This window comes from Phocoena phocoena, chromosome 7 (genome assembly GCF_963924675.1).
Source record: "Phocoena phocoena chromosome 7, mPhoPho1.1, whole genome shotgun sequence".
NCBI lineage: Eukaryota > Metazoa > Chordata > Mammalia > Artiodactyla > Phocoenidae > Phocoena > Phocoena phocoena.
This window is the reverse complement of record NC_089225.1, coordinates 7,478,383-7,494,849: the sequence shown is the minus strand read 5'-3', so window position 1 is coordinate 7,494,849 and position 16,467 is coordinate 7,478,383.

Sequence of the window (16,467 nt, the reverse complement as noted above, 5' to 3'; positions counted from 1 at the left end):
TTTTGTGCTTGAAAAATGATATTTATAATTGGGATTCAGATTTTGATACATGTTTAAAAGAGCTAACTAACTTTTTTTGTCCATTGGAACTACCTTTATTAAGGGAAGTATATTAAATTCTAGTATTAATATGTTTCTGTGTTTTTACTTTTGTGTCATGTGATTTCTACTTTGTGAAAATTATTTTTATATCTTTGAAAAAAATATTAATGAACATTAAACATATTCATTGTGACACTTTATCTTTTCAAAGTGTCCTTCTTTGCCTCTGCTAATGCTTTTGTTTGAATTCTCTTGTCACACATCAAGACTGAAATACTGCTTTCTTCTTGTTTTCTTTGCCTGATGTAGTTGTTTTATTTTTAACCATTCTCAATCTCTTTGCTTTACATGCATTTCTTATAGAGTGTTTGATTATACTTTCTAAACAAATCTGAAAAATTTTAAATTTTTGATTATTGATATTGAGCTATTTACATTTACTAGTGTGATTAATATATCTTCTTCCAGTTATTTTCATATTTTATATCACAGTCACTCTATAAAAATATGTGTATAAACTAATAAGCAGACATACAGAGATACACATATTATATACACATTCATTCCTTTACTATGTAATCTATATTGTTTACTCTTTGGCATTTATTTTTACATTTAGAAAGAACTATACCTATATACATATGTAATTTTCCTACTGATTATCTTTATACTAATATCTTCAGATCTTGCTTTCTGTAAATGGAGTCAAATGATTTCCTATTGTGATTAATATTGAAATTTCCTTACTGTCCTTCTCTCCTAGTATCCTGTTCGAAAAACTACATTTCTACTCCAGTAAATACCTATAAGGAAATTATATAGCTTATTTTACTTTCAAGATGGCATTAGATTTCTATGAGTATTTGATCCTTCATATTTTCTCAGTAAGTATTTTTTGTCGGTTTTGAAATGAGTTCTCCCTTCCATGTTCCAACTTTTTAAGTCAGTTATAGTGAAAGGCATATAGTAGGGCGTGCAAGAAATTATGCAACACAGAGTTGGAATGTAGCACTAACGAAAGCATTTCAGGTTTGTTGGCAAGTCTTTTTCACTGGTTCTTCATCCATTCCCTCCACGATACAAATCAAGAACACTAGCAATCTCCATTAGTGTTAGCCACATTGGTTTCCGTAGTCTGCTGCTCCACATTATTTTAATGTGTGCTGTGAAAAATATACTCTATGTTAAACCCCCAGGAAAGATAAATGAGTGTCTTTATGTTAAGACCCTTCAGAGAATCAAATAGGCTAAATTGCATAGCAAATCTCCAGGAGGAAGATTTAGCATCTAGTATATCCCAAAGTTATGTGAATATGAATTCCCTTTTCTCAGAGTACTCACTAAACTCTCCTGAACTAACCTTTTGTGAACATAGTTTTAAAGATGCTGATCTCCATCAAGAGATTTAAGAGGTAGTATGAGCAAGCCACTATTCTGTATCCCAGCTGAGAAACTGCAGGAATAAGCCACTCTATTGAAAAATATTAAACAATGTTCTTATCTGAAACATTCATTTGCCTCTGTTGATTTACACTGGGTTGACTAGCTTCCTGGAAATAAAATGTTTAAACCTTGTTTACCTTTAAAGTAATATTGTATCAGTCAAGATTTTGGGTTCCAGGCAAGGTAAACAGACCCTGATTACATTAAAACCAAGAGATCTGTTTTAAAATATCATACAGACATAGTGAATGGACTTGAGGACATGGGGCGGGGGGAAGCTGGAGCGAAGTGAAAGTAGCATCGACATATATACACCACCAAATTAAAATATTTAGCTAGTGGGAAGCAGCAACATAGAACAGCGAGATCAGCTCAGTGCTTTGTGATGACCTAGAGGGGTGGGATAGGGAGGGTGAAAGGGAGGCTCAGGAGGGAGGGGATATGGGGACATGTGTGTGCATATGGCTGATTACTTTGTTGTACAACAGAAACTAACACAGTATTGTGAAGCAATTATACTCCCATAAAGATCTATTAAAAAATATATCATAGCTCAACATATTGATGGGAATGTGGAAAATAAGCTTGGTTTGCAGGCAGGCACTGTAGAGGACCTGGATGGTTAGAAAGAAGGTAACACAACACCCAGCTTTTATTAGATAGTGTTTAAACTGTTGCTGCCACAACTGGCATGCATCAATATCCCTGCACACTGATACCACGATGAGTCGTTGAATGGATTCTAATCAACCCTAACCTCACTTACTCCAGATTTAACATTTCATGAGGACTCTACAATGGACTCCCCATTTCATGGGGATAAGTCTTATAAAGACAGCTTTATCTGTCTTTTTTCCTTAGTGTCAAGAACTAATAAGAGAGATGATCTGGTTCCCAGAGTTTCATGGTGGTGGTGGTAAACACCTGTCTCCCATCAAGGCTACACACTTGTGGATGGATTTCCTCAAAATCTTCCTTTTGAAGACTTGAATGCCAAGCAGCTAAAAAAATCAATAAATGAGTCAGATTTTCCTGTGGATTATTATAACTGTATCTGAAGGACTTGGATAGACCTGAGAGAGGGCTTAGAATTAAAAGGGGAAGAAAAACCCACAGAGAAACTTCACCACGAGGTAATAAATGTCATCAAATGAACTAAATGCTGAAACTATGCATTGGAGAGTTCTCTTGAAAATATTTGTGTTGGAGGTGCCATGAAAAATTAGACTACATAGTCAAGCAAGTGGTAGTGCAGAGTCATCGAGATTTGGACATGCATGTTCATATAATCATTTATGTATCCAAGGCTGTGAAATATAAAACACAGTTTTCAGTATATTTATCCAGTCATTAATTCCCTCATTTATTTATTGAATTTGCAACCCAATTATTCAATGTGGGGATATTGTCATGAAGATAAAAGACTCTCTTTGAGGAGTTTGAGAGATTCAACATGAAAGCACATCACTACAGCACAGGATAATAAATGAAATGATGTATTCAACAAACATTTATTGAGCACTGATTATGTGCTATGCATCTGGGGGATACAAATATTCAATACTTTGTGATGACTTTCAAAGGACTCCAGTTAGTGATGAAAATAAATGCATAAATAAGTACAGTAATTACAGTCCTGTGTAAGTGCAATAATAGGAGTACAGACAATGGTAGCACAGAGATGATTTAATAGACTGTAATGCACATTAGGGCAAGTATGTGGCAATTATTAAGTGCACTGGGTGAAAAATAGTAATAATCTTTTCTAATTTGTCAGCTTAAAAAGTTTACTGATTCTAATTTTCCTCTCACAGCAAATTGTCCCTTTATTGAAAAGTCTCCCTGGCTTCAGTCCCCATGTTGTAAAACACTTTAGCATTAAATAGCCTTTAGTCAGCAACATGGGATAACTCCAAGTTACCCTGGGAGAGGGAATTCCATTTGAGATTTGGCATTTATACTTGCACTGAATGGAAGAGGGGTCAATGAAACTAATTAGATGAAAAATATGCTGTATTATATTATCCTCATTATTCATATTATCAGCTTTAGAGATAAAAGCTTAATTATGTCCCAGTCTCAACTGGCAAATCTTAATTTTGCCTAGATGGATTCATTTGTTTATCCAAATAAATACTTTTTGAACAGCATCTCTGTACCAGGCCTGCACTGGACACCTATATCACACAGAAGAATTTAACACAGATGTGGCTTTGAGGTTCTAAGAAAATTACTACAATATTGTTAGGTATTAAGTACAAGAGCAATTGTTTGTTCTAAGAATGTGCAGAGGAGAGTACAGTTCTGCCTGGAAGACCAGAGGAGCCCACATTTTATTTGTGGGTTTACAGCAGCAGAGCAATGCCATAATGACTTCTTATGGGAGAAATCAGGAAAAAAAGAAAAGGTTAAGAAACTATACACAGGGACAGTGGGTGAAGAGCTCGTTGTATGCTTTTCCTAATGAAACAATCACTGAACTGCTGAAAAAATATTTCAAAAACTAACAAACAAAACTAAAACAACTATTCAGTGTCTGGAAATTTTCCTCAGGGCATACAGAAAATGGAGACATATATTTAAGAAAATCTATTAAATCTCGGTAAGAACCGTGAGTCTGTGGTATGATGACTTCTATTTCCTCCCAGCTCAGGGTAAAGGGAGCTCTACATTGGATGTGTGTGGCCAAGAACGTGGGGTTCCCATTCACACCAGCTGCCTGTCTAGGGCTATAGTTTCACACCAGGAAGGACAGGTCACTTTTATCTCTCACCTTCTTCCCAGATCTGTCTTGTGAGTCCTTTATTATTCCAGAGAGATATGGCCATGAAGACTGGGGTTCCTTAAATATTCTTAACATGATAACGCTCCTTAAATTGATTTAAGGATTCAACATGGTCTCTGTCAAAATCCCAGCTTCCTCCTTTGCATAAATTGTCAAACTGATCCTAACATTTATGTGGAAATTCAAAGGATGCATAATAGCCAAAACAATCTTGAAAGGGAAAATCAAGGTTAAGAGACTCACAATACTTAATTTCTTTTTCCCGCCCCTGGATTACTGAGGTATAATTGACAAATACAATTATAATATATTTTAAAAATACAACATGGTGGACTGATATACCTACATATCGTGAAAGGATTTCTACAACCATTTAATTAACATACCAATCGGCTCACAGAGTTATTTTTCCCTTTTCTTTCATTTTTCTTTCTTTTTACTTTCTTTCTTTCTTTCTTTCTTGTGAGACTACTTAAGATCTACTCTGTTAACAAATTTCAGTTGCACAATGCGGTATTATTAACTATAGTCACCATGCTATGCATTAGATCCTCAGAACTTATTCACCATATTCACCATATAGCTGGAAGTTTGTACCTTTTTACCAACCTCATTTCCTCTAAACCATAGGCCTTGACAACCATCATTCTACTCTCTGTTTCTATGAGTTTGACCTTTATATATATATATGTGTGTGTGTGTGTGTGTGTGTGTGTATTTCACACATAAGTGAAGCCATGCCATATCTGTCTTTCTTTCTCTGCCTTATTTCACTTATGTCCTCCAAGTTCAGCAAGGTCACACATGCAGGACTTTTTTTTTTTTTTTAATTAATTTATTTATTTTTGGCTGTGTTGGGTCTTCATTGCTGCGCATGGGCTTTTCTCTAGTTGCGGCGAGCTACTCTTCATTGTGGTGTGTGGACTTCTCATTATGGCGGCTTCTCTTGTTGCAGAGCACGGGCTCTAGGTGTGCGGGCTTCAGTAGTTGTGCCACATGGGCTCAGTAGTTGTGGCACACGGGCTTAGTTGCTCCACGGCATGTGGAATCTTCCCGGACCACAGCTCAAACCCATGTCCCCTGCATTGGCAGGCGGATTCTTAACCACTGCACCGCCAGAGAAGTCCCAGGACTTCTTTCTTTTTAAGGCTGAATCATATTCCATTATATCTGTATGTGTATGTATATATATATTTTTTCTTTTTCCTTATTTCAAGACCACCTACAAATGTACAGTAACCAAAATAGTATGTACTAGCTTATGGATAGGCATATAGATCATTGGAATAGAATTTAAAGTCCAGAAACAAAGAATTCATTAATGGTCAATTGATTTTTGACAAGCACACATACCAAAACCATTCAAAGCAGGTATGAACATGCTCCTCAGCAAGTGGTGCTGAAACTCTGGATAACCACATGCAAGAAAATTAAGGTAAGTCCTTCCTCACCCCGTGCACAAAAATTAACTCCAAACAGATTATAGACCAAAATATAAAAGCTAAGAAAAGTCATCAAAAAAAAAATAGAAGTACATCTTTATGACATTGCGTTAGGCTTTATTCATTTATTTATTTTGATATGACACTAGAATCACAAACAACAAAGAAGAAAAGAGATGAATTGGACCACATCAAAATAAAGAAGTTTTGTGCTGAAAACAATACTATCAAGACTGTGAAAAGGTAAACCACAGAATTGCAGAAAACATTTGCAAACCATCCATCTGATAAGGGAATTATAGGCAAAATAAATGAAAATCACTTAGAACTCAATAATAAAATGATGAATAATCCAGTTAAAATTAGGCAAAGCATCTGAGTAGACATTTATCTGAAGAAGGTATACAAACATTCAATAAGCACATGAAAAAATGCTCAACATCATTGTCATCAGGGAATGTAAATTAAAACCACAATGATATACCAGTCCACTCTCACTAGAGTGGCTATAATAAATGAAAGATATTAGCAAGTGTTGACGAGAATGCAGAAGGCTCATACAATGTTTCTGTAAATGTAAAATGATGCAATCACTTTGGAAAATAGTTTGGTAATTCCTCAAAATATTAAAAATTGCCAAGTAATTTCATTCCCAGGTAAACATTTTAGAGAAAGAAAAACATACATCCACACAAAAATGTGCATATAAATGTTCATAGCAGCATAATTCATAGTACCCCAAAAAGTGAAAACAACACAAATCCTCATCAGCTAATGAATAGGTAGGAAAAATATTGTAAATCCTTATAATGCAGTATTATTGAGCATCAAAAATGGACTGTGGCATGCTACAATATGAATTACCCTTGAAAATATTACCCTAGGTGCAGAGTCAGTGACAAAAGAGTATGTATTGCATGATTCTCTTTATCTGAAATGTCAAGAATAGACAAATCTACACAGACAGAAAGTAGAGTAGTGGTTTCCAAGAGATAGGAAGCCAAAGGCGTGGGTGTGACTGCTAATGTGTAGAGGGATTCTTTTTCATATTATGAAAATATTCAGAAATTAGATTGTAATGATGGTCGTGTAACTCTGTGTACATTCTAAAAACCTTTGTGCAATTGATGTAGGTGAGTTGTATGGTATATGAATTATATTCAATAAAGCAGTTTTTTTAGAAAAGGAAAAAATTAATTAGCATGCATTATACATTGTGTTAGACACTTTATTTTGTGTGTACATGTACTGCCTAAATTTCCTGTACCTTCTAAGATGCGTGCAGATGTGGGACACATCAATGGCAACAACCTAGGTCTTTATGGCTTTAGTTCTCACTTGTTCAAGTTGGGCCATGTAACTCCAGAGTCACCTTCCCGGGTTGTATTTCTGGGTTTCTTCCACATGTGCATTAATAGCTTTCTACTTATAGGCATCCTTGCTGCAGTGCCTTGAGTATGGTGTTTCCCATTTACTACTGCCCCTCCTCAGAGCTCCATCGGTACTGTAGTCTGATGCTGGCTTCACCTTGAGGGCAGCTGCTGCTGTTATCCTGGTTGTGCCACACTCTCTGGGGTGCCTCTGATGCTCTTTCTTTCTGGCCCTGCTGGATGCTGCAAACCATGCTTGTGGCCACTGCTGGGACACCAGAACCTCCCTAGGCTCCCTGGGCACATGTAGATTCTAAGCCCCATCATAGTGTGTTGTGTCATTGAGCACTGAGGTTTAAGACAAAGGCTAGAGAATGACCCTCTGCCTTTCAAATTCTATTCCATTAGGGTAACCATCACTGATGGCTCACTGGTATTTTGTACTTTAGTGTAAGAGCTCTCTAAATTTTTACAGCCATCCCTCTTCCTGTACACATATCCAGAGAGCTGGGCAGAGCAAGTAATAACCACCACACTGCAGAACTCACAGGCCTCCACAAGGCTATGCCTATGCATTATTCTAAAGACTAATCTTTGTTCCTGATCCTTCTTTTAGTAGCTGCCTCCTTCTTTTTAATTTGAGTTCTTTTGTTAAAGCTAGTATCTAGGCTTTGTCTGTCTACCTCACTTGTTCATATTCAGCCCATAGCTGAATTGCAACAGTAAGTCAGATTTGAGTTTTCCAAAAGGCAGCTCAGTCCTCCTACAAATAGAGCCTCACCTCTCTGCTCCTGTATCATTTGTTATGCACTCTTACCTTAGCATGGACCACAGCACACTGTGATTATTAATCTACTTCTGTGTCTTAGTCTTCTGTACCTCTCTGTAGATCCTTAAGGGCAGGGGCGATGCATTATCAACTTTTGTTTTTAACCCTAACATCTATCCTTGTTTTAGGTACTGAACAAACACTCTGCAAACATGTTCTGAATTAATGAATCAAGTCGTACTCCATTTATTTGTTTGCCTGCCAGTCTTGCTTACTGTGCTCCTTGAACTAAAGGTATCTTATTCATCACATTGCCTCAACAAACTAGAATAGTTGAGTCCATTCTAGATATTCATTAAAGATTTGTTGAATTTTGTGGCATTAGTAAATAGAATGACTCATCAAACTATTGATAATGATTATCAATGAAGTATTAATTGATTATGATACAAGCCCTCTAAACCATTGTTACAGGTCCTATCACATATCAGGCAACCTTTTACTGTTTAAATAAATATTAAAAAAATATTATTTGATTACTCTGAGAGTATACCTCTCACCAAAGACAGTTAGACATAAGCTGGAATGAAATAGACAGATGCCTTTCATGTATGGTGTAAGATAAAACTGCTGCTTGATATTTGGTTTTCTGTGTGGGCTTTTCTGAATTCCAGTAATTGTCTTGTTTGTAGTCCCTTGATGCAGACTTTTTCCTCCTGCCAACTGCTTGCCAGGCGTGGTCTCAATGTTAAAGAAGGGAGAGGTTCCCAGAAAGCATAAGATATATATTGAAATCAAACACTCTTCGAAAACTATTGTTTTTCAATTTCCACTAATTCATCCTTCTGGTGACCCTTCCTACTCAGTGGATTTCAAAACATTTAGTGAAAGGATAACTAAAATAAAAAGTCATTATTCACAGATGTTCTGCACACCTGAAGGGTAAAGTTAGTTTCCTTTTTTGTGTGCTATTTATATCAAAAATGCACTACTTTTTTTTTTTTTTCCTTTCTGGCTCTACTTTGATTTCTCCTGCTTAGCTATGGTATAGCAGTTGAATTTAAGTACCTGTGTATCACTTCCTCTGAGATGTCTAAACTTAGAGTCAGAATAAAAGATTAGAAAACAGAATGGAGATGTCAAGCCTTCTTCTGTACTTTAGAATAAGTATCTCTAGCTTATAATATAGTATCTCCATCTTATAATCTCTATCTTAGAATGGAAGCATAAAGGTTCCTTCTCTATCTTAGAATAAAAACAAGCCCAATGAATTCTTGAAGTTATGGGCATATTTTAAAACCCACCTCTGCTGGTTACTCTCTGTGTGACCTTGGCAAAGTTACTCAGTCTCTATGTATTATGGTTTTCTTATCTGCAAAAATTGATCATTAAGTATAATACCTATGCTACAGTCTTATTTTAAGAATTAATCTGGGAGTGATATCAGCAAGATGGTAGACTAGAAAACTCCACTTCCTCATTCCCCAATGGAAACATTAAATAAAGAACTATATACTGGCTAAAATAACTTTACAGAAGCTCTGTAAATCAGTCAACCATCTACAGCAACCAAGTAAAAGACCAATCAAGAAAAGAAACACATTCAAACAGTAAGTTTATTTTTTTCCCTTGCTTTTGCCCATACCTTCTCCAGTGTGCCTTGGTTTGAGAGAAGGAGCAGCCTGTTCCCCAGTTCCCTTCCATGAACTAGAAAAAGTAGAACAGACTTAATTGGAAACATTCTAACCTGTCTGGGGACTGTTTGAGGAATTCATCTCTGTGTCACCTAACTTGGAGCTCAGAAGGCCAAAAACAGCATTATTTGGATCTCAGCCTAGTAAAAGTCATGAGAAGCAACAAGCAAGGTTCATGGACCCCAAAAGTAGACTGGAGACCTACTCATGCCTGGGTCAAGTGGTTAGTGATCGGAACACATAGCACATTGAAGGGCCAGAGAAGAAGCAGGAGTGGCAGTCTTAGTGAAAATAAGACATTAAAACAAAACAAAAAAAAGCTGTGTATAGGCTGAATCAAAAAACAAAGAGCATGTGCGTGCATTCAGCCCTCCACCCCCAACACACACACACAGGCCCAGGGAAGACACATGCCCTCCAAAATGCTGATAAGACCTTAAGCCTTCACTCTGGGTTGACTCGAAGGCTCAGAACATGCCCTGCTAGAAGTCTTCCATTTCATAGCACAAATGAGACGAACAAATTACTGGAAACACACAACCTACCAAGACTCAATCATGAATAAAGAGAAAACCTGAATAGAATTGTAACTGTTAAGGAGATTGAATCAAGACTCAAAATATCTCCCCAAAAAGAAAAGTCCAGGACCAGATTGCTTCACTGGTGAATTCTACCAAACATTTAAAGAGTACTAAGTGCCAGTCCTTTTCAATCTCTCGCAAAATGTTGAAGAGGACAGAATACTTCCAAGCTCATACTGAGGCCAGCGTTATCCCTATACCAAAGGCGAGCAAAGACTCTACACAATAAGAAAATTTAGACCAATATCCCTTAAGAATATTGATGCATAAATCCTCAACAAAACACCAGTATACCAAGTTCAGTTATTCAACAACATATTAAATGATTATATACCATGACTAAGTGGGATTTATACCTGAAATTCAAGGATAATTCAACATTTGAAAATCAATCATTGTAACATATTAACATTAACAGAATGAAGGAAAAGCACACATACATAAACTCCATTGATGTAGAAAAAAAAAGTTTGAAAAAATTTCAACACAATTTCATGATGAAAAAAGTAAACTAGGGATAAAGTACCTCAACAGAATAAAGTCCATATATGAAAAACAGCTAGCATCATACTCAATGGTAAAAGACAGAAAACTTTTCCCCAAAGATTAGGAACAAGGTAAGAATACTGCTTTTACCACTCCTATTCAACACAGTCCTAGCCAGAGCAATTAGGTAAGGACAAAACACATCCAAATTGTAATGGAAGAAGTAAAATCATTGCTATTCACAGACAACATGATCCTATGTATGAAAAACCTAGTGATTCCAAAAAAAGTATTAGAAATAATAAACCAATTCAGTCAAGTTTGGGGATACAATATTAACACAAATAAATTAGTTATTTTTCTGTATACCGACAATGAATAATCTGAAAGGAAATTAAGAGTATAATTCTGTGTTTTTATATAGTCAAATAAAAAATAATTATTTGGAAAAAACTTAACTAAGGAACTGAAAGACTTATACACTGAAAAGTACAAAACGTTCCTGAAAGAAATTACAGACACAAATAAATAGGAAGACATCTGTATTCATAAACCAGAAGACTTATTGCTAAAGATATCAATAAAACACAAGATGATCTACAGATTTGATTCAGTCCCTACGGAAAAAAAACTAATGTTTTTTTGGCAGTAGTAGAAAACTCACTCCTTAAATTTATATAAAATCTCAATGAAACTTGAGTGGTCAAAATGATACTGAAAAAGAACAAAGTCGGATGTCTCACACTTCCTGATTTAAATTCTTATTGCAAAGCAGCAGTGATCAAAACTGTTTGGTACTGACATAAAGAAAAACATATATACCAATGGAAAAGAGTAAATAACCCAGAAATAAAACCTTTCACGTATGGTCAAATGAACTAGTACAACGAGTATTCAATGGGAAAAAAATATAGTCATTTCAACAAATAGTGTTGGAAAAACTAGATATTCTCATGCAAAAGAATGAAGTTGGATCCTTACCTTATACCACATAAAAAAAAAATTAACTCAAAATGGATGAAAGACATAAATAGAAGAGCTATAAACAAAAAAAAAATTCTTGGAAAAATGTTAAGGAAAAAGCTTCATTTTTTGGCAATTTTTAAAAATATGACACCAAAAGTATAGGCAAAAAAAGAAAAAATAAATTGGACTACATCAAAATTAAAAACTTTTGTGTATCAAAGGACATTATCAACACAGTGAAAACTCAGTCCATGAAATGAGAGAAACGTCTGCAAATTACATATCTGATAAGAGGTTAAATTTAGAATCTATAAGGAATTACAACTCAAAAACAAACAAACAAACACAAAGTACAATTCAAAAATGGGCAAAGAACTTGAATAGACATTTCCCCAAAGAAGATATACAAATGACCAATAAGCACGTGATAAAATGCTCAACATCACTAATCATTGGGGCAGTGCAAATCAAAATTATGAGGTAGGTTAATATCAAAACTGAAAATGCCAAGTATTGGTGAGGATGTGGAGAGACTGGAATCCTTGTTCATTGCTGGTAAAAGTGTAAAATGGTGTAGGAACTATGGAAAACAGCATACTGGTTACTCAAAAAAGTAAATGCACAATTGCCATATTAATAAATATCAAGAGAATTACAAGAAATTCCACTTTTGGTTATATATTCAAAAGCATTGAAAGAAGACTTAAGCAGATATTTGTATACTCATGTTCATAGCAGCACAGTTCACAACATCCAAAAGGCTGAAGTAACCCAAGTGCCTATCAATAGATGAATGAATAAACAAAACGTGATAAATACATACAGTGGACTATTATTCAGCCTTATAAAGAAGGGAAATTGTGACACATGTTGCAACTCGGATAAACCTTGATGACGTTATGCTAAGTGAAGTAATTCAGTCAGAAAATGAAAAATACTGTGTAATTTTACTTATGTGATGAACACACAGAAGCCAAATTCATAAACATAGAAAATATGATGGTGGTTGGGGGCAGTGGGGAATGAGACTTGTTTTTTAATTTTGTTTTTTACTTTTTAAGTTTCAGTTTGGGAAGATGAAAAATGTTCTGAAGATGGATGCCAGTGATGGTTGAACAACAATGCGAATGTCCTTAATGTCATTGAATTGTCCACTTAAAAATGGTTAAGAATATCACAAAAAGAAATTAGCTAACCATTAGAAAAGAAGCTGAAATATAAAAACTACCTTATTAAACATTTATTATTCTTCTTTGATTTCTAAAATTTCTAAATAAATATGAAACTTGTAATCCCCCAACAAAATTAAGAACAAAAATTAGCAAAGTTATGACCATACAATTGCAGAAAGAAAGTCAAAAAAGGGAATAAAGAAAAGAAAAGGAGGGAAGGAAGGAAAGGAGGGAGGGAGGGAGGGAGGGAGGGAGGGAGGGAAATAGGCAAGCAGGCACTGGGAGGGAGGGGAGGAATCAAAGAAAAATAAAACAAAATAGAATAAAAAGTCCTAGGATAATAATGAAATGAGGTGAGAGTCAGTTCATGCTAAGGAGCTTGGAGAACCATTTAAATAAATGATATCTAGTGAACAGAATTTTAGAAGGAGTAAGTGTTTAGCAAAGTTATCATTTTAGGAATATTCTGTGGGTTTTAAGAACAAAGGTGTGGGGATATGTCAGCCCTCAGTGACCTTTGTATTAGAGCTTTCTCAGGAGAGGCAGAGTAAGAGAGGAGTAAAAAAGTGAATAAAGCAAGTACAAGCTTTGTTTTACCTTTAGGAGTTTGGAAAAAATGAAGCAGAATAATAACTGGGATCGATCTAACCAATGCTCAATTCTTCCTTACTTCTGGATACATGACTTGTGACTAGTTTTGGATAAAGGAAACTGCGAAAAAATAATACATGTCACTTCTAGTTAATAGTCTGTGCTTGACTCTCCAGCCATCTCTGTGAAGTTGTAATAAATCCTGCTCCTTGTATTGAGAAAATGACATGATAAGATGGTGGTGCTCTGGTCCACCTGTATCTCTGATGGCTTTTGGTAAGCAGAGCTCCCCTTGCCAACCCTCGTTGGACACCTCACATGAATAGGAATAATCATTTGATTTCGTTAAACTACTAAAATGTGGAGGTTTTATTTTACTACAGTATAACTTAGACTAACCTGAATAATACATTATCCACCCTCACCTTTTCATCATCAAAGGAGAAATTCACAGCAGTGCCCGGTCTGAGGTGAAGCTTCTTTTCAGTTAGATAATTTGTACTGTGCAATAAATTTCCTTTTCAAGTTTAGAGAAAAGAGATGAAGGAGCGAGACCACCAATGGCTCCATGGAGATACAGCTAACGACCACTGTGGAGCCCTTGAGTTTGTAAAACGCCTCCTGTGGAATGCTCAGAGAGGTTTAACTCTTTGCATTCTCAGAGATAAATTAATTTGTTGGTTTGGTTTGTTATGTAACTGCTGGTAGAGTTCTACAATAGAAATGCAGCTCCTCCTATTTTAAATAAAAGTAAAGGAAGAAATATCAAATATGCCTTGGGTGGGAGGGGATAGATTGTTAGTTCTATTTGTAACCTTATATAAAGCACAAAAATATGGAAGATATTCTACATGTAATTTTCATGTAGAATAACAGCCTCTCCTACATGAAGAATGATTTATTCTTCCCCTGAAGTTTTGTAAATTTGCCAAGGTTTTCTAGTGAAAAACTAATTACTCCATCATTAAGGTTTACCTTAATGTTTACAGTTTAAATGATGACAAAAGAGTAATATCCTTGATAAATAAAGACCACCTACCAATCCACGAGAACGCTATTAAGAATTCAGTATATGTACATTGGAAAGCTAAAAACTCACTTTGCCAAACTCCCATGGATCGATAGCTAATGAGAAGTAAGCAGAAGGCAGTGTTTAGAACATGGAAATTTTTATAATGCAGGCTAACTGACCTGTATAGAGGTTCTTTGTCCTCCAAATCCCACCCTTCCCATTCTCTTTTCTGAAATCCAGGTCTGATATTTAGAGGGGGAGAGGCACCAACTTATGACCAGTGGAAAGACTGTCATATGATAAGCACAGCAGATCAGGAAGAGAACACAGTCTGAGTCCTTGAAGGACTCGGCCACGTCCATTTCAGCCCTGACTTGTCTATACCCAGATTTCTAAACTAGTGATAGCAAATCAACACATACTTAAGTCACTTTGAGTCATATTTTTTTTACCTGCAGACAAACACCATACTAGCTGACCAAAACGTACCATGTAACAGACACTATTTTAAACTCTTTAACATATTTTTCACTTTTAAGACCACCTAAGAGATGGGGTTGTTATTCCCTAATATGTAGACGGGAAACTGAGGCCCAGGGTGCAGCCAGTTCTCTACCAGCTCTATCAACTCAGCTCTATTACTCATTCTTTCCTCCTCATTGCTCCCCAAGGAATCTGGTTCACAGGTTTCCGTCTTCTCTTTCAGCAATGGGCATCATACTCTTCAAACCATAAATCTACTGCCACACAGTAGATTCCTTCTGGCTAATTGCTACTTGTGTGATTTGGGGAAAGTGAGTGAATGCCTCCAAGCTTCTGTTTCCTTGCAGAGTTGTAAGAAGGATTAAATCCAATACTTCACTTATAGGTCCTGGCCCTTCATAACAGCTAACACTTATAGAGCACACTTACCTATATGTCAGACACTGTTTTCAACACTTTCCAAGCACTGACTCATTTAATCCTCACATCAACCCCATGGGGTAAGTAGTATTGTTTTTCAAATTTTACAGACAGAAAACAGAGATAGGGAGAACATAAGTGACTTGCTTGAGGTTGTCCTGGTAGAGATGAGACAGAGATTCTAGCCTGGGCAGTATGGCATTAGAGTCCATGCTCAACCCTCTATGCCACATAGGTAAATCTATTCCAATAGCCTCATCCTAATGAATGACCACACACTATTAAGAGATCACGTCACCCTTGTATCCCAAGGGAATGGTCCAGCATGCCTCATTTCCCTCTCAGTGTGTGCATAATCACAGTCCCCATGCATTTCCCACAAGGCTTGCCTGAGCATCTCTTTACCGTCCAGCTGTACAGAGCATTACTCTCTCTCAACACTCAAACTAATTATGCTCCTAGTCACACCCCTGATTACATACACCAAGTCAAATGTCTAATTACATGCTCTCAGCAAGGCATCTTATTAGAGCCCCAGCCAAGCATCTCATTATAAAGCCTGGACACATCTAATTTCCCATAGAGCCACCCATTTTATTACACATTGTAAAGAAACACACACATGAACCTAGGGCTTTGGACATTCATATCATTAAACTTGCTCTATCATATCCCATTTCACACCAATTCTTGACAACACATTCATGTACATTTCAGAGAGGTAGTCCTTGTCTAGTGTCAGGATGCCTGAGGAATAGAATTGGAACAGCAGTCAGAAAGCATGCTTTTCAATCCAAACTACAAACTCAGCAATGCTGTATCCATGGACAATAGTCAGGGCTGAAAAATCTTCATCTATTAAACATTGATAACCTGTACATTTTTTTCCCTGAAAAAACACACACAAGCAACATATTCACTTAGCTGAAAAACAAAATTAGTAGGCACAGAAAAAAAGTCACCAATAATACCCCCATTCTAATATAATCATAAATGTCAGACTATATATTGTTTTAGCCATATATGGTAACACGCGTGTGGCAGGCAGAATTATAGCCCGCAAGAAGATTCTAATCCCTGTGAAAAAATATGTTGCTCTATGGCAAAAGGTACTTTGCAAATGTAATTAAGGATGCTAATCAGTTGACTTTAAGATAAGAAGATTATCCTGAATTATCTGGGTGAGCCTAACGTAACTCACGTAAGCCTTC